Source organism: Arachis hypogaea, chromosome 7 (genome assembly GCF_003086295.3).
Source record: "Arachis hypogaea cultivar Tifrunner chromosome 7, arahy.Tifrunner.gnm2.J5K5, whole genome shotgun sequence".
Lineage (NCBI taxonomy): Eukaryota > Viridiplantae > Streptophyta > Magnoliopsida > Fabales > Fabaceae > Arachis > Arachis hypogaea.
In genome coordinates, this window is record NC_092042.1 from 63,940,258 (window position 1) to 63,967,843 (window position 27,586).

The following is a 27,586-nucleotide window of genomic DNA, read 5'->3' on the forward strand; positions in this document are numbered from 1 at the left end:
ACTTTAACGTGTGTTTTGATCTGTTTGGTACATATTTTGTGTATGTTTACATATTTTTTAAGTAGGTTTGTGCATATTTACATGAAAGACTCTTCCTCTTCTAACTGAGTTTTAGGTGTATATGGAGAATTTTTTGGTGTATATGGCCTATTGTCGGGTGTATATCTATGACTTGGCATCCGACTGTTGCTTCCAGTGGCATTTTGAACTTAAATATATTTTTGAACTCATATAATCCAAAAAATGTAGAAGCGTATGGGACTGATTTATATATTAGGAGTTTTGAAGTCTAACAGTTATTATTCTAATTGTGCTTGACCTTGTAGTGTCATTTTATGTTGTTTTACTGAATTGAATATGATTTTGAACTGATTTAATTTCGTTTAATTAAAAAAAAAACAAAATGGATATGAGACTGGATTTGGGTGTATGTGGCTAATATTGGGATGTATCTGACTGATCTATGGGTGTATGTCTCTGATTTTTGAGTGTATTATTTAACTATTGACAGCATCTCATTTTCATTGCAGTATAGGGTGTATCTGACTGATCTATGGGTATATGACTATGATTTTTGGGTGTATTTTTTATCTGTTGACAGCATCTCTTTTTCATTGCAGTAAAAATGGCAAGCAAAAATCAAGGTGAAAAAAACAATGTAAGCACAAATTTATATCTTAGAACAAGTCAATTTTTCCTAATACAAATATATCTTATACTAATGACTCTAATTTTGCTTTGTTTATAGCAAACCAAGGACTTGAATTGTGCAACCCACTTGTTGAGTGAAAAATTTGGAAATATAAGCGAGGAAAAGAAAGCAATCGTTCGGAACTTAGGTTTTGGTGGACTGATGCACATCCCGCCACTAAGGGTGCATCACAAACTATTAAAGGAGTTGGCTAACTCCTTTAAACTCGGGAAAAACACACTCGAAACCGGCTACGGTTCACTTAGAGTTAAACCCAGCACAATAAGGGCTGCGCTTGAGCTCAACGCATCAGGTAACTCATTACAGAAAACCTCTATACTTCCATTCTTCGCAATATATTATTCTGCTATCATATAATAAAGAAATAAATATAGGTATATATGAGTGATATTGGGGTGTATATGAGTGATGTTGGGGTGTATATGAGGGATATTGGGGTGTATATGACTGACGTTTGGGTGTATTTCAAGTGATTTTCATTGTAAGTTGTTTTCGTTTTTGTAGGAGATCTATTTTCTCAGAAAGTCAGTTATAAGGAACTTTCTAAAGAGAACAAACAGATTTTTAGAAGATTTCAAGGGAAGACTCTAAAAAGTCTGACAGATGAGATGATGAGTATTGGTGTTGGCAATAAACAGGATCACCTCATGTTCAAGAGGATTTTCATTCTCTATATACAAATGGCGTTCCTGTTGCTAACCACAATTAACAAAATCTCTCCTGTGCACCTAGCTCCTATTTTCAAGATGGATAAAATAAAGGAGGACAACTGGGAAGCACATGTTCTAAATTTCATCATTAAGTGTATCACTAATTACAATTTGAAAAAGAAAAAATCAATTGACGGCTGACTGTTTGCCCTGATGATAGTCTATTTCCATCAGTCAACAAAAAAAGAGAAAAAATGAGAAGAGCTGCACAACCATGGATTACCAACTAGAATAAAGAGCAGTTGGTTGAAGGGATGAGAGTTGAAATGGATGAACATATGGTAAGTGAACAAAATACCTTGGGTGTATTTTATTTATGTGGATGCTGTTAACTAACATTTCTACTGTTTCAGGGAATTGTAAAGATGGAAGAAACAAAGGAGAAAGTGAAACAAATGAAGAAAAAAGAAAAAAACCAAAATAACAAAAAAAGAAGGCAAGTTCATCATCATCTGAGAGTGAAACAAATGAAAGTGAAGTCTATTCTACCTCTGAGTCTGAGACCGAAGAAGACTCAAAGGAACCAAAAAGGAAACAATCCACCCGAACAGCCAAAAAGTAAGAAACATACTTGGGTGTATTTTGTGTCTTCATTTGGGTGTATTTTGTGTCTTTATTTGGGTGTATTTTGTTTCTTTTAGGGTGTTTTTTAATAATGATTGTTTGCCTTCCAGATTGGAATCCAAAAAAAGGAAGAAGATTCAGGAGGATTCAGATTCAGAAACTGAATCGAATGATGAGTAATGTTCTGAAATTATCATTGCTTTCCTTTCCATTTATTCTCAAAATTTCATGTATTAACAGAGCGTCTCTTATTAACTTTCAGAAGTGAAGAATTATCACCAGTAAAGAAGCAAAAAACAAAGAAAAAGACTCAGAGAACACCCCAAAAGTAAGCACTGCTTTGGATAGTATTTTCTGATCAATTTTCTTTTGTATTTCTGATTCATACTTGTTTTTTGCCCCCAGGACACAATCCAAAAAGAAAAAGCTCATTGTTGAGGATTCATCTCCTAAACAAACTCAATCTTATCATAGGTAGGGTACTTTGAAATCTATATTACCATTTATCATCAAAATTATATTTATTAACATGTTCTTTTATGCATGTACTGTCAGATCTGAAATTGAAACTGAGGAATTAGAAGAATTCTTAAGGGAATTTAAGAAGAAAAAAAACAATGAAAAATCTGCTGCACAGGAGTTTGTTATGTTTGGGGTGTATATTACCGATTTTAAGGTGTTTTCGTTGCTAATAATTTTTTCTGGTTTCCAGGGAGAAGGGAGCTGATCTGCGATCGATAGAAGGTCACTATGACTCATCTAAAACGTAAGAACCTTTATTTAATAAAATGTTGTTATTCTAATTTAACCGTATGGTATTTTTACTTAATGATATCTATTGTATGTTTAGAATACCGGAGGTAAACTTAGGAAATGATGAGCCTTTGTCTCAAGCACACACAGATCAAAGCAGCATAAACAAACCAGAGAATAGCATGTAATTTCTCTTTCTAATAACGGTTGCTTTTATCTTTTATTACCTTTTACTTCTAATTCTGTATATATTTTTTTTAGAAAAAAAGCCCTTTACTGTTTTAATCAAGAAAAAAAAGGTAGGAAAAAAAAGCAAAAAACTGGAAGTGCGTAAGTTCTCAAAAGACAAAGCCTGTGTTTCTTTTGAATGCTTGGGGTGTATTTTGAGTTTCTTTGGGTGTATTTCAGTTTGAGTTAAGTAGAAGAATAGGCAAATGACCTAGCTGAAGAGAACATGATCATTGTGCGGGAAGAGACACAGTCACAAACTGAACCGCTTTCAATGTGAGTTTTTCAACTAAATTTCAACCTTATAATCATTTTATTTTCACAGGCTTTCTTAACCTTTTATTTTTGTCTTGTTTAGAGTTCCGATTCAAGTTTATCTACCTCTGTCCCAAACAATCTTCGTGCCATAAATTGAACCAACCCCAGTGCTAAAAAATGAACCAACCCCTGCAAAGTCTCCAAGTGAAAAAATTAATGAAGAAACTACAAAAAGGTAAGGAATAATCTTGGGGTGTATTTGGTTATTGTTTGGTTGTATATTGTCCTTGTTGGGGGTGTATATTGTCCTTGTTGGGGTGTATATTGTCGTTGTTGGTGTGCATATCTTCACAATTGCTCTGTAACTAATTTTTTTATAACATGATTCATTTAATGTAACCCTGCAGCACTCCAGAACCACACCCAAAACCTAAAGAAAGCACACCCACGCTTCCACCAGCTCCATCTAAAATGTAAGTTCAGCAGAGTAAAATTCAGTTTTCAATATCAATCGTCTATTCTTATTCTTATAGTACATTATATGTCATCATGCAGTAATCCAGCCCCAGAAGATGCTGCTGCACTGATGATGATGGCAAGGATAGCATCCTACGTTCCTAAAGAAGGTCCAGTATCATCATTCAGCTTTGGCTTGACTGATTCAAGCCAAGAAGAAGCAGCAACGCAAGAGGGGCTGAGGGCAAAAACTCCTGAAACGCCAAACCTAATAGAATAATTAGGGAACCTGGTGGAAAAAATTACAAGCAGTGTGGTGAAAACAGAAGGTAAAGGTCCACAGATTCAAAAGCTGAGTGGTGAACAAAGTTTTGAAAAGTTTGAAACTCCTGCGAGGACCAACGAGATGTTGGCTGAGATGAAAGAGAAATGCTACATTTGGGCCACACGTGTCAAGACATACGGAGATGGACGTATTAACGAGTATGATGCCGTGTGCACACTCAATGCCCAAGATCGATGCACTTTGTCAAAAGTCCACTTCACATCTCTCAAAGCCGCTACACATATAGAAGCTAAGGTAATATTAGAATAACATTAATTAATTTATCATGAAATGTAACTGCAATGTTGATTGATGTAAATTAATTTGGGCTTTTTTTTTCTAGATTGTCTCTGCCATGTGCCTTATCCTTAACCAGCAAAACATTAAAAGGTTTTAAGAAGAAGTATACTGGTTGCTCCCTGATATTGTGGTAAGGTGTACTTCAACTAATCTTGGGTGTATTTTTTGTCTTCATTTGGGTGTATTTTCTGTGTTCAATTGGGTGTATTTTCTGTATTCATTTGGGTGTATTTTCTATATTTATTTGGGTGTATTTTCAGTATTTCATTTGGTGTTTCACAATTATTGCAGAACATGGCCATTGGAAATCATCCAAATGGGGGAATTCTTACAACCTAAAACCAACAAGCCATTCAGGGTAGAATACTACCCAATGTTTATTCCCTTCTTGGACCTAAAAAAATTAGCATCATATCCATATATAAGTTTTCGTTTCTAAAACTTCTTATTACCATTCTTTACTTATGTGCCAAATAAACTAAAACACTGTTCAATGTAGGCATGCTTCAGATTTTTGCACCTATTTGCTATTCAAACCATTGGTGGTTATGGGTGGTTGGTGTAAGAAAGCAAAAATTTTATATACTCGACCCATATCAGAAGACATGTCCATCCGATGGCAGAATGGACCTAAATAAATTCATTGTAAGTTGGTTTTGTGTTCTGTATTTTAATAGTTGGGTGTATTTCTGTTCAATATAAGGTGTAAGTATGTACTCCTTTGGGTGTACTCCTTTATTAAATTTATTCATATATTACTTATTTGTTTTGTGTTTTAAGGGATATGTAATTTCAAGAATAAGAGTATATGCTAGGAGGGCACCTCTGAAGAGAAAGGACAAGGAAATTGAACCACCATACATTAATATCTCAGGCCAAAAGACAAGGTATAAATCTTTCACTCTGAAAATTAAACTTTTCTATATGTAATTTATAATTTATTACTAGTTTTTCAGCTATGACTGTGCTATTTATGTAATGACGTGGCTTGAGATAATTCAGCTCGAAAACGTTAAAAGGGGAAAGTATGAGTGGGACAATTGGACACAGGTAATTGTGTTTAAAATTATATAACTCGGTATTACTTTACTCAATTAGCATGGTTGATTAAACAGAATATTCTTTCAAACTGTAGGATGAGGTGGACCACTATAGAGTAGAATATGCTTCTCGGATTCTATTCAATGAAATGAATCAAGACAAAGCTGAAGCCATTAGGGGGAGTGATGCAATAAGACTGTCCAAGCCATCCTCATTGTTATTGAGTCCATATTGTCAGATAGATTCTAATGATATTAACATTGATTAATGTAACTGTTATGTAGTCTTGTAACAAATTGAACACATGCTGTAAAAATTTGCCAATTATAAACCAGTTTTATTTTAAAAAAATTTTCCATAATTAAATTATCTGTGCTGTATTCAAAAGCTCTGTATTAGAGCTAGTAAAATATGAAGGAAAACATCAAACAAGATATACACCCAGAACATAAAAGTTTACACCCAAGGAAAGTTGAATAGACACCCAAGGAAAGTTAAATATACACCCAAACTTCTATCCCCTGATGCTTTACCTTAAACCTTAAACCCTAAACCCTAAAACCTAAACCCTAACCCTAAAATACTAAATCCTAAACCCTAAAACCTAAAAACCCTAAAACCTAAAAACCACAAACCCTAAACCTTAAACAATAAACCTTAAACCCCTAAAACCTAAAACCTAAACCCTAAACCCCTAAAACCCTAAACCCTAAACCCTAAACCTTAAAACCTAAAAACTATAAACCCTGAACCCTAAACAATAAACCCTAAACCTCTAAACCCTAAAATCTTAAACCCTAAATCATAAACCCTAAACCCTAAGCCACCCAACCTACGATATACCCAAAACATGGAATTTTACACCCCAATAATTTCAATATACATCCAAACTTCTATCCACTGATACTGGATTCCTAAATCCTAAACCCTAAATCCTAAACCCCAAACCCTAAATCCTAAACCCTAAACCCTTAACACTAAACCCTAAACCCTAAATCCTAAGCCACCCAACCTACGATACACCCAAAACATAGTATTTTACACCCCAACAACTTCAATATACACCCAAACCTCTATCCCCTGATGCTCGATTCCTAAACCCTAAACCTTGAAAACCCTAAACCCCTAAAACCCTAAACCCTAAACCCCTAAAGCCCTAAACCCTAACAAATAAAAAAAAAACAATAATTTATAACATAAACAGCAGTAGCCGAAATATATAAATGTAAAATGTAAAACACAAAAAAATTCAGAAATACACCAAAAAATAGTGCTTTACACCCATATTTTGTAACTATACACCCAAAAAATTATCCATTGCTGCTGGTTGCCTGAACTGATAATTTATAACACATCCTTGATATTGGCTGGAATTTGGACGCACCACTGATGCAGCATCAAAGAGGTTTAACTAGAAATAATAAACTCACATATTAGTAAAACTATTAACAAGAAAATTAAACTCAATCACCACATATTTAAAGAACATCACTTTTACCTCGTTTAAAGCTTTTGTTTTCTTCTTCTTTGAGGCATTTGCAATCTGTTTGTCCAACTTTGAACCTAGCCTATTTTTTGGATGTCCTCTTGTTCGAACCCTTGGAGGGCTTTGAAGCTCATTAACGGATTCCAAATTGGCATCTTCGTGAGATAGCGGACATGTCCCCTTCCTTTTGGCTTTCAATTCTTCCATCTCAACCATGACGTTATCGTACGCAGGGTGCAGAATGGCAGTCAGCTCCTCTGATTCTGATGCAAATTCGCAAATATTTTGCGAACGAAAAACTAATTCGTCAAACCTCTTGCTTCTTGGCTACAACAATGGCTCATCATGGCTGCTCTTAATATGTGTGTGTCACCTCTTTACCTTCTTGCTCCAACGTTCCAATATATATCTCGATGACACTTAGCTTACTCGTTCAAAGCCTAACACGCTTAGTGCCTGACGGCACAATATCCCTCTTGACTCGAATAATAAGCATTGACATTTTACCTCGGCTGCTACTGAGTCGCAAGTAACCACAAACTTGTTGAATATTAAGCTGAAAACTTGTTCTCCAACTTCGTATATTGAATAGCTTATAGCGAAATTCGTTAATCTTGTGATGTAATTCGCCTTTCCTCTAAATTGTGCTTGGACTTTCCTAAACTTTTGGTGAGTGTACACATGTTAAAACTGAGCTTCAATGGAGGATTTTGTTGCACACGGTATGACCGTATGAAAATCTGCAGCATCTGATTCTCTCTCTGCTTGCTCCTTGCTTCCGAGGTAATTATCGTATTGTTTGACAAATTGAATAAGCGAGCTGTTCCGGGTAATAAACTTGTTAAAAAATAAATGCATGCTCTCGCTCCTTTGTGTGCTTCTTATTCCTGCCTAGAAATGGTGATCCAAATAAATTGAAACCCATATATAACGGTCTTCATAAAGATCTGCAGAATACACCCAAATAAGGCTATTTTACACCTAAAAACATGTAATTTACACTTCTGCTACAGATTTTAAACAACATTACCTGAAAGCCACTTGTTGTCTACAAGACCATATTTCAGTAGAAAATCATTTCAATTCCTATCAAATGAATCTTTACTATGAGAGTTCCAAACAACTTGGCTCATTTCTTGTTCAATTTCTGCATGTCCCTTGTACCCATTTAATTTGCTTGGGATCTTCTTCGTGATGTGCCAAATACACCAACGGTGAATTGTTGTTAGCATACAAGCCTCTATAGCCCTTTTCATTGCCGTGCATTGATCGGTGAGAAACCCTTTAGAAGCATTTCCTCCCATGCAACAAAGCCAACATTGAAATAACGATTTGAATGATTCAATTTATTCATTTTTCATCAAAGCGCATCCAAGAAGTATTGACTAACCGTGGTGAGTCACCCCGACAAAAGAACCACAAACCAAATTATATCTGAAACAAATTACGATATTACAGAATGAAAATCATTACGTACACCCATATAATGATTTTATACACCCAAAGAACATCCAATATACACCTCTACAGCAGATTCATAGAACAAAATTAATTTAGCATCATAAACAAGAACAGCATATTACCTGTTTGTATTGTAGGTGGTGTCAAATGAAATAACATCTCTGAAATAATCAAAGGCAGCTCTGGTCCTTGCATCGGCCCAAAAAGCAAGCTGAATCGATTGATCATCCTCGAGTTCAAGCTCGAAAAAGAAATTATGATTCTTCTCTTTCATTCTCAATAAATATTTCCCAAATTCCTTTGCATCTTCTTGTTTCGAAACATTCCGCACTTCTCTCGTGATGTAATTCCTCACATTATTTTCAATAAAATTTAACTCGCGGTGACCCCCAGCTGCCGCAACGAATGATTGGAATGTTTTGCTTGGTCTGATACCAGCCTCCTCGTTATTTTCTATTGTACAACGAATGAACATGTTTAGTTCCGTGTGCTGTTTGAGCATCTCTGCTTGAGTTGGATAGCATGGGTGTGAATGATGCAGCACAACCTTCAAAATGATCCAAGCACCAACATCCTTCAATGTGTGTATATAAATTTTTGCAAGACAATTTAAATCAGCTGTGGGATTTGTCTTCTCGATCGGAGATATTTTAGATTTTCATTTTTTCTCTTTGCTACATGTAATTAATTGATTCTTAATTTCGTTTTCCTTCTTATTTGTGCTCCGAACTCTTGTAGAAAAACCTGTAGCCTTGGCATAGTCCTTGTAAAATTTTGCAGCATCTTTAAGGGTTTTAAAAGTCATTCCAACCTTGGTAACAAGCTAGTCATCAACAACACAGAGGGGTTGCAAAATACACCATGTTAAAAACAAGAATATACTATGGTGTTTCTGCACCTCATAAAAAAATAACAATTGAAGTAAAATACACCCAAGAAATCTTGATCTACACCCGAACGACAACAATTCAACTAAAATAAGAAGAAAAGCCATAAACTGTTAATACACCCAAACGTCCCTAAAGTACACCCAAGGATTCCTGATCTACACCCGAACGACAACAAACTCAACTAAATAACAAGAAAAGGCATAAACTGTAAATACACCCAAACTTCCCTAAAATACACCTAAAAAGTTCTGATCTACACCCGAGCGTCTGCTATGAAATGTTCACATAGATTAATCAAAACTAATACATTAGATTCAATCCACATATTATGTTCACACATTAATTTCACAGTCAATGTTCACGAATTGTTCAGCTAGACAATCATAGACGAATAAATGCATCAAATTTCAGATTAATCGTAATTAACTGAATCTAAATCAAACTTCAGGAACTTCGTTCAATTCAAATTCAAAATCCACTTCGCTCTGGTTCAGCTGACAATCTGAGGTTGAATCATCCATTATCTTCAAAACGAGTTCAAACTTTGATTCCAAAAACCATGAAAATCGAAAAAAAATGAAGCTAGAGTTACAGAAAGAGAAACTCACGTTAATGATGAAGAACAAACTAGTGATAAACGCAGGTAAAACAACGATCGAAAAGGCAAATAGAAAACGCAAGAAAGAGAATGAAAAAATTTGGCAAGAGATTCGAAGAAGGAAATAAAATCTTTTGAAATTCGAAAGTTATATATTCGCGCGTTAATTGATTTTGATTTATTTAATATTCTATTATATAGCGCGTGAAACGTACGTAACATTAAGAACGCGTTTAGGGGATTAGTTATCTTCAAGACTTGTAACACTTGTAAGTGTTAATCGCTTGTATGCTGAGATTATTTCATTATAATATTATTTTAGATGCGTTATTGATGTATTATAATTATATCAAATCCTAATTACTAAGTGATGATAATTTTTGGATAAATTGAAACGAGTTTTAAATGTATTCAAAAATATTTTATGTACTATTATATTATTTTGGATGTATCATCATAATTTAGTATAATATTTTTAAATATGTTTTATAACTATCATTTACATAAGTAGAGGCAAAAAATTTTTCTAACTTCAAGTAATATATAATGTGGTAAATTATTTACATTATGTTACAAAAAATAATATAACCAAGAGTTTAAATAAGTTTTGGATATGTACATAAAATATTTTGTGTACTATTATGTAATTTTAAATGTGTTATAAATTTATAATATATATTTTGATATAAATATTAACTAAAAATATTAAACGTATCTAGTCTATATTAAAAAATAAAAAGTAACAAAAAAAATGAAAACAGTAAACAAATGATTGTTGACCTTGTCAAAAAAAATAAAAATTACAATCATAAATCATAGGCCAATAAAAAGATGTATGGGATGAAACAATTAATCACTTGAAGGAATGGGAGAAATACGAAGTGAAGGTTATTAATGACTTAGAGAGAGGTTTAATCTAATGTTTTCTTTTTTTTTTCACTTTTCAATTTAGTCACAAAAATAAATTTAAAATAGAATTATTGTCATGTCGGTTAAAATAATTATGTAGGAGACATTTTATTTTTGTCTCATAAAAATAGAATAAAACAATAGAGCAGAAAATAGAAATTTGCACCTCTATATATTTTGGTTCATCCACTTAGTATAATGTGATCTACATTCAATTTTCACTACAATAATAGTAGAATTTTCATTATAATTTTCAGAAATTACACATACCAATTTTCTAGGATTCTTCCAAATCCTATAAATGAACACACAAGCATCTAACCAAACTTGTCATTACTAAACTAACCTAGCTTAGAGTTCAACATTAAGTGCTTTCCTAACTTAGGAAGGAAAAACTCTCAAACTCATGATACAAAACAGAAATACATCAAAATGATTTGACATATTCAATGGTTTTTTCTCCAAGTATATTTCTCTTTGTCTTTTCTCTCAATTAAATTTTCAAATGCCACACATATTAGTCTTTTATCCATAAAAACAAAGAAAAATAAACTAGAAAAGCAACATATTCAATAAATAAAATGAAGGAGAAGATGAATGTAGGTAGAATACTCTGAAAAAATAGTTTTAGTGTTTTCACTCATTGTATACAACTCTTGATCAAATGTCCCCTTTTGTATATGTGCATTACTTTCAAAATTTGAAGCTATTCTTAGAGACAATCTCTAAATATAAAGGACAGGGTTGAGGTAGCATTTTTCTCCATGGATGAATGACAACAGGGGTAGTAATCTTGTACAAACAACAGAGGTATTTTTGTAAAAATATAGAGGATTGTGGATGGTGATGTTGTTCTTGTTGATGATTTTGGCTGTTAAACCTATTTTTATTGTACTACTAAAATCAACACTCTTGATTTTTGGCTTTGACTCCAAGTTTCGTCCTTTTCTGTCCATCAATTTGATGCAAAAAAATAAATATTTCTTTCTTGTAAGCATAGTTGTAAGAACTGAACCGGATGCCAATGAGTTATAACTCAAATGGCATAGTTTTCCCATACTCAACTAAGAGGTCGCGCGTTCGAGTCTTTCTATCTTCAGTTAAAAAAAAAGAACCAAACCAAACTGGCCAGTTCGATTGAAAACCAATAAACCGATGGTCTGGGTAGTTCTGTTGAGAGTTTGGACCGAAGGCGCAATCAAACCGCTAAGAACCAAACGGTTCGTCTCAAACCGGCCAGTTCGAAACAAATTCGTGAATGGTGCACGAAATTGTGATCAATACTTTTCACAACACAAATAATCCCCGGTGATGAATCCAAAAACTTGGTGTTCAATACCATGGCATAAACACAACTTCGCACAACTAACCAGCAAGTGTACTGGGTCGTCCAAGTAATAAACCTTACGCGAGTAAGGGTCGATCCCACAGAGATTGTTGGTATGAAGCAAGCTATGGTCACCTTGTAAATCTTAGTCAGGCAAACTCAAATGGATATGAATGATGATATACGAATAAAACATAGAGATAAAGATAGAGATACTTATGTAATTCATTGGTAGAAATTTCAGATAAGCGTATGAAGATGCTTGTCCCTTCCGTCTCTCTGCTTTCCTACTGTCTTCATTCAATCCTTCTTACTCCTTTCCATGGCAAGCTTATGCAAGGTTTTCACCGTTGTCAGTGGCTACCTCCCATCCTCTCAGTGGAAATGTTCAACGCACCCTGTCACGGCACGGCTATCCATCTGTCGGTTCTCAATCAGGCCGGAATAGAATCCAGTGATTCTTTTGCGTCTGTCACTAACGCCCCGCCTTCAGGAGTTTGAAGCTCGTCACAGTCATTCAATCATTGAATCCTACTCAGAATACCACAGACAAGGTTAGACCTTCCGGATTCTCTTGAATGCCGCCATCAGTTCTAGCCTATACCACGAAGACTCTGATCTCACGGAATGGCTGGCTCAGTTGTCAGGCGAGCACTCGGTTGTCAGGCGATCAACCATGCATCGTGTATCAGGAATCCAAGAGATATTCACCCAATCTAAGGTAGAACGGAGGTGGTTGTCAGGCACACGTTCATAGGTGAGAATGATGATGAGTGTCACGGATCATCACATTCATCAAGTTGAAGAACAAGTGATATCTTGGAACAAGAACAAGCGGAATTGAATAGAAGAACAATAGTAATTGCATTAATACTCGAGGTACAGCAGAGCTCCACACCTTAATCTATGGTGTGTAGAAACTCCACCGTTGAAAATACATAAGAACAACATCTAGGCATGGCCGAATGGCCAGCCTCCCAAAGTGATCAAAAGATCTAAAGATCAAAAGATTCCAAAGATCAGAAGATGAAAATACAATAGTAAAAGGTCCTATATATAGATAACTAATAGCCTAGGGTTTACAGAGATGAGTAAATGACATAAAAATCCACTTCCGGGCCCACTTGGTGTGTGCTTGGACTAAGCATTGAAGCATTTTCGTGTAGAGACTCTTCTTGGAGTTAAACGCCAGCTTTTATGCCAGTTTGGGCGTTTAACTCCCATTCTTGTGCCAGTTCCGGCGTTTAACGCTGGGAATTCTGAGGGTGACTTTGAACGCCGGTTTGGGTCATCAAATCTTGGGCAAAGTATGGACTATCATATATTGCTGGAAAGCCCAGGATGTCTACTTTCCAACGCCGTTGGGAGCGCGCCAATTGGGCTTCTGTAGCGCCAGAAAATCCACTTCGAGTGCAGGGAGGTCAGAATCCAACAGCATCTACAGTCCTTTTTAGTCTCTGAATCAGATTTTTGCTCAGGTCCCTCAATTTCAGCCAGAAAATACCTGAAATCACAGAAAAACACACAAACTCATAGTAAAGTCCAGAAAAGTGAATTTTAACTAAAAACTAATAAAATATACTAAAAACTAACTAGATCATACTAAAAACATACTAAAAACAATGCCAAAAAGCGTACAAATTATCCGCTCATCACAACACCAAACTTAAATTGTTGCTTGTCCTCAAGCAACTGAAAGTCAAATAAGATAAAAAGAAGAGAATATGCAATGAATTCCAAAAACATCTATGAAGATCAGTATTAATTAGATGAGCGGGGCTTTTAGCTTTTTGCCTCTGAATAGTTTTGGCATCTCACTTTATCCTTTGAAATTCAGAATGATTGGCTTCTTTAGGAACTCAGAATCCAGATAGTGTCATTGATTCTCCTAGTTAAGTATGATGATTCTTGAACACAGCTACTTATTGAGTCTTGGCCGTGGCCCAAAGCACTCTGTCTTCCAGTATTACCACCGGATACATACATGCCACAGACACATAATTGGGTGAACCTTTTCAGATTGTGACTCAGCTTTGCTAGAGTCCCCAATTAGAGGTGTCCAGGGTTCTTAAGCACACTATTTTTGCCTTGGATCACAACTTTATTTCTTTCTTTTTCTTTCTTTTTCTCTTTCTTTTTCTTTTTCTTTTTCTTTCTTTTTTTTCGATTTTTTTTTGTATTCACTGCATTTTCTTGCTTCAAGAATCATTTTTATGATTTTTCAGATCCTCAGTAACATGTCTCCTTTTTCATCATTCTTTCAAGAGCCAACATTCATGAACCACAAATTCAAAAGACATATGCACTGTTTAAGCATGCATTCAGAAAACAAAAGTATTGCCACCACATCAAAATAATTAAACTGTTATAAAATTTAAAATTCATGCAATTCTTCTCTTTTTCAATTAAGAACATTTTTCATTTAAGAGAGGTGATGGATTCATAGGACATTCATAACTTTAAGGCATAGACACTAAGACACTAATGATCACAAGACACAAACATAGATAACATAAGCATGATTTTTCGAAAAACAGAAAAATAAAGAACAAGGAGATTAAAGAACGGGTCCACCTTAGTGATGGCGGCTTGTTCTTCCTCTTGAAGATCCTATGGAGTGCTTGAGCTCCTCAATGTCTCTTCCTTGTCTTTGTTGCTCCTCTCTCATGATTCTTTGATCTTCTCTAATTTCATGGAGGAGGACGGAGTGTTCTTGGTGCTCCACCCTTAGTTGTCCCATGTTGGAACTCAATTCTCCTAGGGAGGTGTTTAGTTGCTCCCAATAGTTTTGTGGAGGAAAGTACATCCCTTGAGGCATCTCAGGGATTTGATGATGAGAAGGGTCTCTTGTTTGCTCCATCCTCTTCTTAGTGATGGGCTTGTCCTCATCAATGGGGATGTCTCCCTCTATGTCAACTCCAACTCATGAACTTCTATTTCTTCTCCAATCATGATGCTATGAATCATGATAGCCCGGTCTATAGTAACTTCGGACCGGTTGCTAGTGGGAATGATTGAGCGTTGGACAAACTCCAACCATCCTCTAGCCACGGGCTTGAGGTCATGCCTTTTCAATTGAACCGGCTTTCCTCTTGAATCTCTCTTCCATTGGGCGCCCTCTTCACAAATGTCTGTGAGGACTTGGTCCAACCTTTGATCAAAGTTGACCCTTCTAGTGTAAGGATGTTCATCTCCTTGCATCATGGGCAAGTTGAATGCCAACCTTACATTTTCCGGACTAAAATCCAAGTATTTTCCCCGAACCATAGTAAGCCAATTCTTTGGATCCGGGTTCACACTTTGATCATGGTTCTTGGTGATCCATGCATTGGCATAGAACTCTTGAACCATTAAGATTCTGACTTGTTGAATGGGGTTGGTAAGAACTTCCCAACCTCTTCTTCGGATCTCATGTCGGATCTCCGGATATTCACTCTTTTTGAGTGAAAAAGGGACCTCGGGGATCACCTTCTTCAAGGCCACAACTTCATAGAAGTGGTCTTGATGCACCCTTGAGATGAATCTTTCCATCTCCCATAACTCAGAGGTGGAAGCTTTTGCCTTCCCTTTCCTCTTTCTAGAGGTTTCTCCGGCCTTGGATGCCATAAATGGTTATGGAAAAACAAAAAACAATGCTTTTACCACACCAAACTTAAAAGGTTTGCTCGTCCTTGAGCAAAAGAAGAAAGAAGAGAGTAGAAGAAGAAGAAATGAGGAAGAAGGGAATGGCTTTGTGTTCGGCCAAAAATGGGGAGAAGTGGTGGTTTGGTTGTGTGAAAATGAAGGAGTGAAGATGGGTTTATATAGGAGTGGGGGGGGGGATCATGGTTCGGTCATGTATGGGTGGGTTTGGGAGGGAAAGTGGTTTGAATTTGAAAAGTGAGGTAGGTGGGGTTTTTATGAAGGATAGATGTGAGTGGTGAAGGGAAAGATGGGATTTGATAGGTGAAGGGTTTTTGGGGAAGAGGTGTTGAGGTGATTGGTGAATGGGTGAAGAAGAGAGAGAGTGGTGGGGTAGGTGGGGATCCTGCGGGGTCCACAGATCCTGAGGTGTCAAGGAAAAGTCATCCCTGCACCAAGTGGCAAGCAAAAATGCGTTTTGAGCCAATTCTGACGTTAAACGCCGGGCTGGTGCCCATTTCTGGTGTTTAACGCAGAATGCTTGCCCTTTTCTGGCGTTTAACGCCAGTCTGGTGCCCCTTTCTGGCGTTAAACGCCCAGAATGGTGCCAGACTGGGCGTTAAACGCCCAACAGCTAGCCTTACTGGCGTTTAAACGCCAGCACGCTCTCCTCCAGGGTGTGCTGTTTTTCTTTCTGTTTTTCATTCTGTTTTTGCTTTTTCAATTGATTTTGTGACTTCTCATGATCATCAACCTACAAAAGAACATAAAATAACAAAGGAAAATAGATAAAATATAACATTGGGTTGCCTCCCAAAAAGCGCTTCTTTAATGTCAGTAGCTTGACATAGGGCTCTCATGGAGCTTCAAAGATGCTCAGAGCAATGTTGGAACCTCCCAACACCAAACTTAGAGTTTGAATGTGGGGGTTCAACACCAAACTTAGAAGTTGGTTGTGGCCTCCCAACACCAAACTTAGAGTTTGACTGTGGGGGCTCTGTTTGGCTCTGTTTTGAGAGAAGCTCTTCATGCTTCCTCTCCATGATGACAGAGGGATATCCTTGAGCCTTAAACACAAAGGATTCTTCATTCACTTGAATGATCAATTCTCCTCTATCAACATCAATCACAGCCTTTGCTGTGGCTAGGAAGGGTCTGCCAAGGATGATGGATTTATCCATGCACTTCCCAGTCTCTAGGACTATGAAATCAGCAGGGATGTAATGGTCTTCAACTTTTACCAGAACATCCTCTACAAGTCCATAGGCTTGTTTTCTTGAATTGTCTGCCATCTCTAGTGAGATTTTTGCAGCTTGCACCTCAAAGATCCCTAACTTCTCCATTACAGAGAGAGGCATGAGGTTTACACTTGACCCTAAGTCACACAAGGCCTTCTTGAAGGTCATGGTGCCTATGGTACAAGGTATTGAAAACTTCCCAGGATCCTGTCTCTTTTGAGGCAGTTTCTGCCTAGACAAGTCATTCAGTTCCTTGGTGAGCAAAGGGGGTTCATTTTCCCAAGTCTCATTCCCAAATAACTTGTCATTTAGCTTCATGATTGCTCCAAGGTATTTAGCAACTTGCTCTTCAGTGACATACTCATCCTCTTCAGAGGAAGAATACTCATCAGAGCTCATGAATGGCAGAAGTAAGTCCAATGGAACCTCTATGGTCTCATTTTGAGCCTCAGATTCCCATGGTTCCTCATTGGGGAACTCATTGGAGGCCAGTGGACGTCCATTGAGGTCTTCCTCAGTGGCGTTCACTGCCTCTTCCTCCTCTCCTAATTCGGCCATGTTGATGGCTTTGCACTCTCCTTTTGGATTTTCTTCTGTATTGCTTGGAAGAGTACTAGGAGGGAGTTCAGTAATTTTCTTGCTCAGCTGACCCACTTGTGCCTCCAAATTTCTAATGGATGACCTTGTTTCAGTCATAAAACTTTGAGTGGTTTTGATTAGATCAGAGACCATGGTTGCTAAGTCAGAGGTATTCTGCTTAGAACTCTCTGTCTGTTGCTGAGAAGATGATGGAAAAGGCTTGCTATTGCTAAACCTGTTTCTTCCACCATTATTGTTGTTGAAACCTTGTTGAAGTCTCTGTTGATCCTTCCATGAGAGATTTGGATGATTTCTGCATGAAAGATTATAGGTGTTTCCATAGGGTTCTCCCATGTAATTCACCTCTTCTATTGAAGGGTTCTCAGGATCATAAGCTTCTTCTTCAGATGAAGCTTCCTTAGTACTGCTTGGTGCATTTTGCATTCCAGACAGACTTTGAGAAATCATATTGACTTGTTGAGTCAATATTTTATTCTGAGCCAGTATGGCATTCAGAGTGTCAATCTCAAGAACTCCTTTCTTCTGACTAGTCTCATTGTTCACAGGATTCCTTTCAGAAGTGTACATGAATTGGTTATTTGCAACCATTTCAACCAGCTCTTGAGCTTCTGTAGGCGTCTTCTTCAGATGAAGAGATCCTCCAGCAGAGCTATCCAAAGACATCTTGGATAGTTCAGAGAGACCATCATAGAAAATTCCAATGATGCTCCATTCAGAAAGCATATCAGTAGGACACTTTCTGATTAATTGTTTGTATCTTTCCCAAGCTTCATAGAGGGATTCTCCTTCCTTCTGTCTGAAGGTTTGGACTTTCACTCTAAGCTTACTCAATTTTTGAGGTGGAAAGAACTTTGCCAAGAAGGCATTGACTAGCTTTTCCCAAGAGTTCAGGCTTTCTTTAGGTTGTGACTCCAACCATATTCTAGCTCTGTCTCTTACAGCAAAAGGGAATAGCATAAGTCTGTAGACCTCAGGGTCAACCCCATTAGTCTTGACAGTGTCATAGATTTGCAAGAATTCAGCTAAAAATTGATGAGGATCTTCCAATGGAAGTCCATGGAACTTGCAATTCTGTTGCATTAGAGAAACTAATTGAGGCTTAAGCTCAAAGTTGTTTGCTCCAATGGCAGGGATAGAGATGCTTCTCCCATAGAAGTCGGGAGTAGGTGCAGTAAAGTCACCCAGCACCTTCCTTGCATTGTTGGCATTGTTGTTGTTTTCGGCTGCCATGGGTTCTTCTTCTTTGAAGATTTCTGTTAGGTCCTCTACAAAGATTTGTGCCTTGGCTTCTCTTAGTTTTCGCTTCAAGGTCCTTTCAGGTTCAGGATCAGCCTCAACAAGAATGCTTTTGTCTTTGCTCCTGCTCATATGAAAGAGAGGAAAACAAGAAAATATGGAATCCTCTATGTCACAGTATAGAGATTCCTTGAGGTGTCAGAGGAAAAGAAAAATAGAAGGCAGAAGTAGAAAATTCGAACTTATCAAAGAAGATGGAGTTCGAATTTTGCATTAAGGAATAGTGTTAGCCCATAAATAGAAAGATGTGAGAAGAGGGGAAGCAATTTTCGAAAATTAAGTAAAAGATTTTGAAAACATTTTGAAAAACACTAATTGATTTTCGAAAATAAAAGTGGGAAAGAAGTAAAGTGATTTTTGAAAAAGATTTTGAAATTAGAAATTAAAAAGATATGATTGAAAACTATTTTGAAAAAGATGTGGTTAAGAAGATATGATTGGGTTTTTTTTTTTAAAAAAATGTGATTGAGAAGATATGATTTGAAAAACATTTTAAAAAGATTTGATTTTGAAAATTAATGACTTGGCTATCAAGAAAAGATATGATTCAAACATTAAACCTTTCTCAACAGAAAAGGCAACATACTTGATATGTTGAATCAAATCATTAATTGATAGCAAGTATCCTTAAAAATAGAAAGAAATTGATTTTGAAAAAGATTTGATTGAAAAGATGTGGTTTGAAAAAGATTTGATTTTGAAAAACTTTGAAAACCTGAAAAAAAAATCTGCATTAAAAACAAAATCTTCCCTCTTGTGCCATCCTGGCGTTAAACGCCCAGAATGGTGCACATTCTGGCGTTTAACGCCCAAAACTCTACCCTTTTGGGCGTTAAACGCCCAGCCAGGCACCCTGGCTGGCGTTTAAACGCCAGTTTGCCTTCTTCACTGGGCGTTTTGAACGCCCAGCTTTTTCTGTATAATTCCTCTGCAGTATGTTCTGAATCTTCAATTCTCTGTATTATTGACTTGAAAAGACACAAATTAAAAATATTTTTGGATTTTTAATAGTGAGGAATAATCAAAATGCAACTAAAATCGAATAAAAATGCATGCAAGACACCAAACTTAGCAGTTTGTATACTACTGACACTAATGAGAATGCATATGAGACACATAAACACTCAAGTCAAGAGAATTCAAAGATCAGAGTAAGAAATAATCAAGAACAACTTGAAGATTAATGAAGATATATGCATGAGTGCAAAAACAACAAAAAATATGCAATTGACACCAAACTTAAAATGAGAATAGAGTCTCAATAGGAAAAATATTTTTTTGGTTTTTATGATTTTGTAAAATTTTTTTTTTGTGCTTTTTCGAAAATTAAGTGGAAAAAGAAAATGAAGGTATCAAAATTCTTAATGAGAATTCCAGGAATCATGCAATGTTTAGTCTAAGACTCCGGTCCAGGAATTAGACATGGCTTTACAGCCAGCCAAGCTTTCAAAGAAAGCTTCGGTCCAAAACACTAGACATGGCCAAAGGCCAGCCAAGCCTTAGCAGATCACTGCTCCAACAGCAAGATTGATAGAAATCAACATGCTCTTGTGATGATAAGTTGAAACCTCGGTCCAATAAAATTAGACATGGCTTCACAGCCAGCCAGATTTCAACAGATCATCTTAAAACACTAGAATTCATTCTTAAGAACTCTGAAGAAAAAATACCTAATCTAAGCAACAAGATGAACCGTCAGTTGTCCATACTCGAACAATCCCCGGCAACGGCGCCAAAAACTTGGTGCACGAAATTGTGATCAATACTTTTCACAACACAAATAATCCCCGGTGATGAATCCAAAAACTTGGTGTTCAATACCATGGCATAAACACAACTTCGCACAGCTAACCAGCAAGTGTACTGGGTCGTCCAAGTAATAAACCTTACGCGAGTAAGGGTTGATCCCACAGAGATTGTTGGTATGAAGCAAGCTATGGTCACCTTATAAATCTTAGTCAGGCAAACTCAAATGGATATGAATGATGATATACGAATAAAACATAGAGATAAAGATAGAGATACTTATGTAATTCATTGTTAGGAATTTCAGATAAGCGTATGAAGATGCTTGTCCCTTCCGTCTCTCTGCTTTCCTACTGTCTTCATTCAATCCTTCTTACTCCTTTCCATGGCAAGCTTATGCAAGGGTTTCACCGTTGTCAGTGGCTACCTCCCATCCTCTCAGTGGAAATGTTCAACGCACCCTGTCACGGCACGGCTATCCATCTGTCGGTTCTCAATCAGGCCGGAATAGAATCCAGTGATTCTTTTGCGTCTGTAACTAACGCCCCGCCTTCAGGAGTTTGAAGCTCGTCACAGTCATTCAATCATTGAATCCTACTCAGAATACCACAGACAAGGTTAGACCTTCCGGATTCTCTTGAATGCCGCCATCAGTTCTAGCCTATACCACGAAGACTCTGATCTCACGGAATGGCTGGCTCGGTTGTCAGGCGAGCACTCGGTTGTCAGGCGATCAACCATGCATCGTGTATCAGGAATCCAAGAGATATTCACCCAATCTAAGGTAGAACGGAGGTGGTTGTCAGGCACACGTTCATAGGTGAGAATGATGATGAGTGTCACGGATCATCACATTCATCAAGTTGAAGAACAAGTGATATCTTGGAACAAGAACAAGCGGAATTGAATAGAAGAACAATAGTAATTGCATTAATACTCGAGGTACAGCAGAGCTCCACACCTTAATCTATGGTGTGTAGAAACTCCACCGTTGAAAATACATAAGAACAAGGTCTAGGCATGGCCGAATGGCCAGCCTCCCAAAGTGATCAAAAGATCTAAAGATCAAAAGATTCCAAAGATCAGAAGATGAAAATACAATAGTAAAAGGTCCTATATATAGAGAACTAGTAGCCTAGGGTTTACAGAGATGAGTAAATGACATAAAAATCCACTTCCGGGCCCACTTGGTGTGTGCTTGGGCTGAGCATTGAAGCATTTTCGTGTAGAGACTCTTCTTGGAGTTAAACGCCAGCTTTTATGCCAGTTTGGGCGTTTAACTCCCATTCTTGTGCCAGTTCCGGCGTTTAACGCTGGGAATTCTGAGGGTGACTTTGAACGCCGATTTGGGCCATCAAATCTTGGGCAAAGTATGGACTATCATATATTGCTGGAAAGCCTAGGATATCTAATTTCCAACGCCGTTGGGAGCGCGCCAATTGGGCTTCTGTAGCTCCAGAAAATCCACTTCGAGTATAGGGAGGTCAGAATCCAATAGCATCTGCAGTCCTTTTTAGTCTCTGAATCAGATTTTTGCTCAGGTCCCTCAATTTCAGCCAGAAAATACCTGAAATCACAGAAAAACACACAAACTCATAGTAAAGTCCAGAAAAGTGAATTTTAACTAAAAACTAATAAAAATATACTAAAAACTAACTAGATCATACTAAAAACATACTAAAAACAATGCCAAAAAGCGTACAAATTATCCGCTCATCAGTGAACCGGCCGGTCCTAGCTTCTATGCTCCTTTACTTGGTGGCATGTGTTGTTGTTCACCCTCTAGAGGATAAGAGTTCGATGGCATGTGTTGTTGTTCACCCTCTAGAGGACAAAAATGCATGAATACAGGTTCAAAGTCTTGTGCTCTAGAGGGTGAACAACAACACATGCCACCAGGCTGCTTTACTCTTTTAATACTTTATGTGCTAGTTATTATATATATTATATATTTACACAATTGTATTATTTTATATTTATTTAATTTAATTTTAATTTTATACTCACTTTTTTTAATTTATAATTATTTTGGATTTATACAATTATTAAAATAAAAATTAAATATTTCAATATTTACATTTATATATTAAAATTTTAGTGAAGATATTTATTTTAATTTTTTTAGAGTATTGAATCAAGTAGTAGGTTTTCGATGATTTCGACTTAGGACTAATTAATAAGGACATATAAGTATCACTATTAAATTTCACATGATAAATTAAAAGACATAACATGTCCATCGTTTACTATCATAGAATACCAAATTGGTACTTTATTTTCTAAGGACTAATTACTCTGAAGTCGAAAACTTCAAGGACCTAATTGTTACTTAATGGGCGGATATTTAATACGCTTTTTGGCATCATTTTCATATAGTTTTCAGCATGTTTTGTTTAATTTTTATTAAGTTTTCATAGATTTTAGTGTAAAAATCATATTTTTGGATTCTACTTTGAGTTTGTGTGTTTTTATGCAATTTCAGGTATTTTCTAGCTGAAATAGAGGAACTGGAGCAAAAGTCTGATTCAGAGACAGAGAAAGCACTATAGATGCTATCCGGATTTGACCTCCTTGCACTCGAAATAGCTTTTTCTGGAGCTATAGAAGTCAAAATGGAGCATTCTCAATGGCTATAGAAAGCTGACTTCCAGAAATTTCTAGTAATGTATAATAGTTCATACTTTGCTTCAAAATTGAAGGCCCAAAACTGGCATCCAACGCCAGCCTCCTGCCCCATTCCAGGCGTCCAACGCCCAAAGAGAAGAGACCAGTGTCCAAATACCCAAAGTGGACCTCCTAGCCAATGTTCAACGCCCTAGAGCCTCCTAGCACGTGGATCTCATCAAAACTCAGCCCAAACACTCACTAAGTGGGCCCCGAAAGTGGATTTTAGCACTAAAAGACTGTTTTACCTTTTCTTATGTAATCCTTAGTCATTAGTCTAGTTTTTAAAGAACTTTTACACCTCTCATTAAAGGGAGATCTCTTCCAGCATATTTCATTTTTCACATTGTATTTTCTATCAGTATGAGTTTTTAAACCTCCTACGTTGAGGGGAGAAACTCTGCTGAGTTTTATGGATTAATAAAAGTATTGCTATTTCCTTTCAATCTGTGTTTGATTCTTTATTCTAAGATGTATTTTCGTTCTTCATCAATTTGAATACGTTGAACTGGCATAAGGTTATCACATTTTACATGGATTCAGAGTGAGTCTTTCATCGGACAATGATGAACCACCAGCTTGATTATACATCTCTTAGATGGCTAATCCACGACTTCGTTGGAGACTTCTCGAGACACCAGTTCAGCTGAAGTATGGAGTGATTAGGGTCTCTGTGGTAGAGGCTAGAATCCAAAGGCACAACATTCTCTGATCCAGAAGATCCAACCTTGTTTGTGGCATTTTGAGTAAGATCATCAAGGAGAATGGACTACAGGAACTTCACCCTCAATCAGAATGGATCCGCACTAACCCTGGGGTTCATATTTGGAGGACTATTGGCAACCTCTCATCTGGCGACAATCACATACAGCCTGCCATAGAAAAAATTATTCACAATTGAAGAAGACAGTAAGACCAGAGTTAATCCAAAAAGACAAAGCATCTCCAAGCCTTAACCATCTTCTTGTAATCAAATCTTGTAATTCCATTTTTTATTCTTTTTATGCTTTTAACCAAATCCAGCAACTCTTCTATCTATCTGACTAAGATCTGCAAGATAACCATAGCTTGCTTCAAACCACAATCCTCATGGGATCGACCCTGACTTGCTCAGGTATTACTTGGACGACCCAGTGCACTTGCTAGTACAGTTGTATGAAGTGTGGGGATTCGTGCACCATTACTGTAACACCCTACCATACAGAGTCTTATGCTTAAGTCATAATTCAGAGATGGCAAGGTATTACGACCTCTAAAATAAAAATTTAGTACATATAGTAGTATGAATGATTGATTATAACTAGGAGCCTTTGTAGAAAAAGGGGGTAAACAAAAACCATCGCAACTCTAAAGCGCAACACTCCGATCGACAACGTAACGAATAAGGATAAACCAGCGCGAGATTATATATATACAAAAGAGTGTCAAAAACAGGAATATCAAGACTCAAAATCCGGCTGCGAAGATAACCGGTCCGAGCATAGCAATATATACATATGATAAAAATAAGGAAAACCCCAAAGGAAACCCAAAGGGACACAAATACATAAAACCTATTCTCCAAAATCTCCCATAAGAGGAGTCATCACAGTTTGTATTATTTAATGGAGATAAAAGTATCTAAGCAAAACATATAAACCAAAACATAGCCCCGAGAACAAAGGATCTTCGCAATTATAGAAGTCTCCAGCATGCCTCAACGGGAAACATCACGTCCTGCATCTGAAAACCACAAAATTCGCATGGGTGAGAACCAGAGGTCCCCAGCATGGTAACAGCTTCCACATATATAATACATAATGATGGAGGAAAGCCAAAGGCAATCCTAGAACTTCTTCCAGAGAATATCAAAGCTTATAAATAAACTAAACCATAAAGAGCATCTGACTAAAGATACTTCAGTCTAACTAATACTTCCCTTTCCAATTCCTTCAGACCTCCCAACCACCAGCAGGAGTATAATGTATCAAACACAGTTATATCAGGCAAGAAATATACATTTAGGAACAAGTAAGGCATTTAGACAATTAGCAAGTAATATGCAGTCAAATAGGCAATCTCAAACAATTCACATAGTATGCATATGATGAATGCCTGTCCCTAGTGGCTGATGATATCATCTTGTCGGTTATAGAGCCAACCCGACAAGTCCTGGTCGCTAACCATTGGACTGTCCCTCTGTCACGCATCCCCAACTCGAGTTATACTCGTCATAAACTTGATCATAATCATGATCTATATCCATCACCTTCACTGGTGAATATTTACGGGGGCGAGCTCATCCGGGTCTTTCACAGTGCCCGGCCACACTTATGACATAGGGTCAACAGAGTATCAAGTCTCAACCTGGAGCACGTGGTGGCTAGCCACTGCTACTACCCAGGGAAACTCGTATCTCAGATAGTGGAAGTGCAAATCACAATTATCAATAATTCAGCATAAACATGCATGAATTCTCATCCATGGATCAACATCCATATCAGCCATCCGGCTCACGGTTCAGTCCAGAACCAGCCAATATTCATATCATGCACAGCCATTCTGGCTCACGGTTAAATCCATAACCAGCCAATTCATAAACAATTACGGCCCTTCGGCCAATGGCATAACAAGCACTTCCACCACCATCCTCCACATCTCACATAATCATCAATGATCCTCATTGATTATTCATTTTCCCTTGCTTCACTCGCAAGTTACCACATCCACTAGCTCCTTCTCTCATAGCTAGGCATATCATAATGATTTAAGATATAAGTGGTGAGATCGGAGGCTTAGAAGTATGAAATTTGCCTTTTAAAACTCAAAAATCAACTTTGGAATGAGAACAGGGCCACGCGTACGCGCACTCCACGTGCACGCGCGGATGGCCTCAAAAACTTCATCGACGCGCAAGCGTCAAGCACGCTAACGCGTGGATTAAAAATTTGCCAATCGACGCGTACGCGTCAACCACGCGTACGCGTGGGTGTTCTCGTGCCCCAGGCACAACACTGGCACAGTTCTGGCATGACTCTCTGGAAAATGGCTGGGCATTGGGTGCAGCACCATCGGCGCGCCCGCGCACATCACGCGTACGCGTGTATGGCATTTTCGGGAAGAACGGCGCGCACGCGCCAAGTGCGCCCACGCGCAAGGGGTCATTCTGCTAAAAATTTTCTAAGTTAAAAGCTGCAGAATTTACCAATTTGAACCCCAATCTTCCAACGGACATAACTTTCTCATTTTAAATCGTTTTTCACCCGTTCTTCGAACGACATGGACATCCCGGATCCAATTTCATTTCTAAATAGATTTGGCACAAAACAGAGATCCGTAGTCCAAGTTATGTTCCACCAAAGTATGCCCAAAAACCATGTTTTTCATAAAAACCACAAAGTGCCATTTTCAAAACAAGTCATTTCCAACTCTTTTCAAAATCAATCAAAACATGCCATTTTCATCCCTTTCCTTTGAAATCAATCAAAATACATCAATTTCAACATCAAGCCTCCTCAACTCACACATTGACACTTTACCACAATATACAAAATCACTATCTCATCATTCTAACCCACTTCACCCAAGTGGCTCAAACTCAAATATATTGACATATCATATACTCTTACTCATGCCAATTCTCAACAACACCAATTCCAATAAATCATCATTGTACACAATCAATATCATACTCACCATCAACATGGTCCAACCCACAATTCAACCATAACCAATCATCAAGCATATATCACAACATGCATATTTCTCATACATCATACCATCAAGGCATCATTAATCATCATCACATATATGACCACATCATATATCTCAATCATTCAACAACATCAACATTTCAATGCCTATCTTAGGGCCTCTAGCCTAAGTATTTCCTACCACATTACATATTAGATACGGGAAACCGAAACCATACCTTAGCCGATTTTTCCCAAGCTCTACCAGAGCACTTCCAAATCACTTATCCACAAGCTCTCAAGGCCTCAACACCTCAAAGAACAGATTTTTCACCACCAAACCCTCTCCAAGCTTTTCAAAATCACCAATCAAGCTCCAATATTCACATATACACAACCTAAGCCACAATCATCATACCCATACACAACATCTCAAAACCCAAACATCATAAAACAACAAAATACACTAGGGTTGAGAATCTTACCACACCCAAGGTCCAAGGAGACAAGATTAACCTTCTCCTTCAAGAGAGTTGGGTCCTCTAACATCAAAGAACCCAAAATCTCAACATTTCACCCATGAAACTCGAAAATAAGGGCTGGAATTTCGAACAGAAACTTGTGACTTACCTCAAGATTGATTGTATGGGTTTTGTAGAGCTCTTCGCGGTGAACGCGTGGCCGCAAACGGAGCGGCAATCGGAGCTCTAGATCAAAAGTTATGGTGGTTTG

The 27,586-nt window shown here is 37.4% G+C and overlaps 1 non-coding gene across 1 annotated transcript; it reads left to right on the forward strand.

Moving 5' to 3' along the window:
• The first annotated feature begins 18,194 nt into the window (after positions 1-18,194).
• On the forward strand, positions 18,195-18,302 carry LOC112704710 (small nucleolar RNA R71). The gene has a single exon (XR_003155321.1). It is a non-coding gene; the product is annotated as a small nucleolar RNA R71 (small nucleolar RNA).
• The last annotated feature ends 9,284 nt before the right edge of the window (positions 18,303-27,586 follow it).